At 40.3% G+C, this 4,554-nt stretch overlaps 1 non-coding gene across 1 annotated transcript; it reads left to right on the top strand.

Annotated features, from left to right (window-relative positions):
• Window positions 1-2,046: 2,046 nt before the first annotated feature.
• On the top strand, window positions 2,047-2,149 carry LOC123459071. The gene has a single exon (XR_006635997.1). It is a non-coding gene; the product is annotated as a U6 spliceosomal RNA (small nuclear RNA).
• Window positions 2,150-4,554: the final 2,405 nt, after the last annotated feature.

The raw sequence follows: 4,554 nt of genomic DNA, 5'->3' as shown, positions 1-4,554 counted from the left end.
TTACTAAGGAACACATCTTCAGGGGTGACTCTTTATGAAGAAGCAACAATTGGGAAGGTAAAAATGTTTGGAGGAAAGAGATAGGAAAAGGCGCAACAATTTTGCCTGTCTGTATGTTGTTCCATGAGACACTTAAACCAGTCATACAAGTCATGCTATGATGGGCCTCACAGGAGGGTCTCATGTCTGATTCTTGACTCTTACTCTCCAGTGTCCCTGCACTTTATGCCCAACAACACTTTGCATGCAAATATCTGAGGATACAGTTATACATGTTTCTTTAGAATATCTGCTGGCCTGTCACCTCTGCTACATTTAAAGACTCCACTGTCTTCTTGCCTATTCTTCTTCCTCTTCTTCCTCTGTTTCCTTCTATCTTTTCCTTTCCACATGACTTCACAAGGGACTATGTGGGAAGTTAGAGAAGAAGGCTCTGATCACTCAGAAGGAACTGGTCAGTTGTTTCTAGAAGCATCCTTTATCTTAGAGTGAAGAAAACTATCTTACAAACAATTCACTAACAATAGCACAGTTTTTTCATGTCTACAATACCCTGAAGCCTTACTAGACAACATCATAATACCCTAGAGAGCAGATCTCAGTGTTATTTTGACTATTTATTTGCCACTTAGGAAAACAGGCTAAGACGATTGATGTTACCTACTGCAAACTAGGGCCCTGGCTTCCTGTTTTTCTTTTCTTTTCTTTCTTTCTTTTTTTTTTTTTTTTTTTTTTTTTTTTTTTTTTTTTTTACTTCTAAGGTTAACATTGATAGAGCTCAGGTTACCTCCTATTTACCCCATTGGTGAGGGAGAAATAACCCAACCCTACATAACACAAGATAACACTTTTACTTGCAGGGCACTGGTGAAAGGCACAACCAGTTATTAGTCACATGAACTCCCCTTCCAGGAAGGAGCAGTTGTTATAACCAGATTGGTCCCCAAGGCGCACTCAGAATAGAGTGGGAAAGCAGACTCTGGAGAAGATGGGCTTCCTAGTGATGTGAGAGTGAAATGACACCTAGTTTTCACAGAACAAAGTGGCTTGTGTGGATCTTTCCACAGGCAAAAAAGGAGGTGAATCAGGCTGTGTCCTCAAGTTGAGGACAGAAGGTATATCATTATTCCTTAATAGTAAAGTGAGCCAGATGGGAAGCCTTTTTCCTGGGTGGGGGATAGACATTTTTCTGGGTGGGGGAGTGTATCAAGACTACTATTTAGGCCTTGTTGGCTCTGTGAGGCTCAAAGGTCTTGAGGGCACCCACACAAAAGCTTGTATTTTATGATATAATCTCCCATCCCTGTGCACACTGCTTCTACGCTGTAGAAAATGCTCTAATCCAATGGAATATCCCTCCTGGCCTTTGCTAAGATGTTTTTTCTCTCTCCCACAAATAACTATTCACAAAAGAATCCTGTCAAGGAGCTGGTCTGTCCCTTGATGGCCTAGTAGATAAGGAGGCCTGACATTAATTTATTTGCCTAATGAATAACATGGTAAAGTCTTGGTTGGATAAGTGTACCACTTACACTGAGGTCTTACTCCCATTCAGCTTCATAAGACAGACATCCCTGTAGAAACCAGTCAAGTATCACTGGAGTCTGGGGTATTGAGCAATGTCAGCACTTCAAAAATTAAAATAGCAACACCAGAAGGAAGTGGTAGCGAAGAGTGCTTATAAAGACAGTGGCCACAGTGGGGCCATGTTACCCCATAAAAGTTAAGGCTACCCTTTCTTTTTCTTTTTCTCTTTCTTTTTTCTTTCCTAAAAGACTATAACATTGGATTTTAAGAATTTTTTGATAGTATCTGACTCCCAACAATGTTTGAGTTGAATGACCTTCACAAAATTCCTAAGACTAAAAATATTAGCTGAATTTCTGAACAAGTTGCATTTATTTGTAGTCATATTTTGACCTCAACCCCAAACTTCCTATTTATGATAGGAAGGTATGTTCAGGGTGTCGGGAACAGTCAGTGGGAACAGTTATAAATAGCTTCATAAATGTTGCCTCTGCACTGAAACATGTAAAACTCAGGTCATTATACTGGTTTCAAAACTGGTACCTGGAACGATACATTGCATAGATTAGCATGCCCCCTGCACAAGGATGGCATGCAAATTCATGAAGCATTCTATATTTTTATAGGTCCAAAGAAGGAACACATGATAGTTAAAACATTCAACAATGATGCATAAAGATTGATGATTTTGATATCCTCTTGTGGGATCATTCCCTTGACAAGTAGGAAGTGGCCTTTGTCTGTTTTTTTTATTACTTTTGGATTGAAGTGTATTTTATCCAATATTGGTATAGCTACACCTGCTTGTTTCTTATTTCTGTTTGCTTCAAATATCATTTTCTGCCCTTTCACCCTGAGGAGGTGTTTGTCTTTAGTGGTGAGGTGGGGGTTTCTTGAAGATAGCAGATTGAGGGGGGTCTAATTTTCTGATCCACCCTGTTAGCTTATGTCTCTTGATGGGTGAATTAAGGCCATTAATATTTAGGGTAATAACTGAGTTTTGATTTAATCCCTGCCATATTGTGATGGTTTATGTGGTTTGGTTTTTCTTGGTAATTTTTTTGTGCCTTGTCTGAGTTTGGTTATTGTTATCTGCTTCTTGTAGAGACTTGAGGTTGCTGACATACCTGAGTAGCATTTCAAGGCTTGGACAATAGGAAGGTGGTACGTTAGGGAAGGGGGAAAAGGTGATGGGGGGGACACAAACCTGAACCCAAATTGAACTGGTACCATATAATCCTATATCCTGGAAGTCAGATTAAAAGGTGGAACCCTTAATGGGACCTTAGGGGTAGCACCTGAATCAAAGGCCACTGGAGAGGGTGAGACGAAACCTAACCTTAAATTTCTCCTATTTCTCTTTCTTCTCAGTCTTTTTCTTTTTTCTTTTCCCTTAGCACTGGCCTGTAATCCCTTGTACCAGGATGTGTTTTACACCCACAATGAGCTATTGATCAGAGAGTCCTACTAGATCTCCCAAAACAAACAAGACTGACTTCTGTCAGTGCTCTTGATTATTCACCAAAGGTTAATGGTAAGACCCTACTGCTAGAAACACCATATTCTGTCAGTGTGGATCATGAAGAGACATGGTTGGAATCTGGAAGAGAGCCAGTCCCCAGACAATTATCCCATCTAGTGCTGGAAGGTGCTACATGAGCCACTGGGGAAACTTGGCCAACATCTGCCAGAGAAACTCAGAATCTAAGTGACTCCGAAGACAACAACCTGACTTGATGCTCACACAAGTACAAAAGTGGTATACAGCCATGGTGGGTAACAAACTGCTCTTGGATTGGATAACAGATCTCCTCAGTGGAAAGGTAACCATATCTGAAACTGGAAAACAAGTCAGAATCATATCCAGACTTTGCTTTTCATTGTCAAGCTCCCATTAATCTTGGGCTATAAGAGGGTCTACAACCTTTAAATTCTCTCTAAATAATAATGGTTATCTCATTTAACCCATGCTAAGTTCACTCTCCATTGGAGAATCTGCTTCTCTTTGTCAGACAGGAGCTGAACCTGAGGAGATAATAGACCCAGTGCATTCCACCCTGCCTCCAACTGAAACCACAGAGGAACTGGGGAAATGAGCAAAAGCTTTCTTAGTGAATCTGTTATCAGCCAAAGGGATACTCAACATTTATAAAACCAGAGATCCGGAGGCTCCTAAGAGCCCATCACTGAAGAAGACTTAAAACACTCCCAGAATGACTCAGGGAATTTTGTGGAAGATGTGGCAGAAAGATTGTTAGAGCCACAGTTGGGACACTTTGCACAGAAACATTGCCTCTCCCCCTACCCCATAATGCATGACCCATAATTCCCATGGGGTTGACCTGCATCTCCAGTAAGGAAGGCCTCTTCAGAAAAAGGGCAGGGGGGAGGAAAAAAATGGTACCAACATGTGTTGGACATACTAAATATGTCCATATCTAATAAAAATAATCTTAAGATGGTACCTGGGACATATGTCCCTCTGTTATTTTCCTGTACTGGGAAGGAACAATATAATTAGGGGCATCTGCAGCAGTAGAAAAGGGGCAGCCTAAGGAAGCCTGCTCTAATGAATGTCCATCGAAATGCTTTTCATCCCTGCATGGATATGAGAATCATTCATAGGCTGTCTCCTGTTCTTGTTTTTTTTTTTTTTTTTTTTTTTTTTTTTTTTTTTCCTTTTACACAGATTGTTGTCTTTCTTTTTTGCTGAATCAGAACTCTCAGGGGAGATATTACACAAGCATTGTCATGTGTGATTCTCCTGTACTGCCAAGAAGGCAAATCCATGATACATTTTACATAAGAATTAGGCTGAATATGCAAGACTGGGAAAGTCATAAGTTCCAATCAAGGACCAGGTAATACAGAGGAGAAAAAAAAAAAATGAATGCAGGAAGGAGAAAGATAGGGTTGTTTAGAAAGTAGGCATAATGAAATACTAAGAAATAAGGGACAGTTAGAATACATAGAATAGAGTAACCCAGTATGGCCTTGATACTAGATAAGATCTGTTTTCCCCTCAGC

The sequence above is a fragment of the Jaculus jaculus genome, chromosome 2, assembly GCF_020740685.1.
Source record: "Jaculus jaculus isolate mJacJac1 chromosome 2, mJacJac1.mat.Y.cur, whole genome shotgun sequence".
NCBI lineage: Eukaryota > Metazoa > Chordata > Mammalia > Rodentia > Dipodidae > Jaculus > Jaculus jaculus.
Note: the sequence above shows the minus strand (reverse complement) of the source record. Positions and strands in the feature narration are given on the sequence as shown.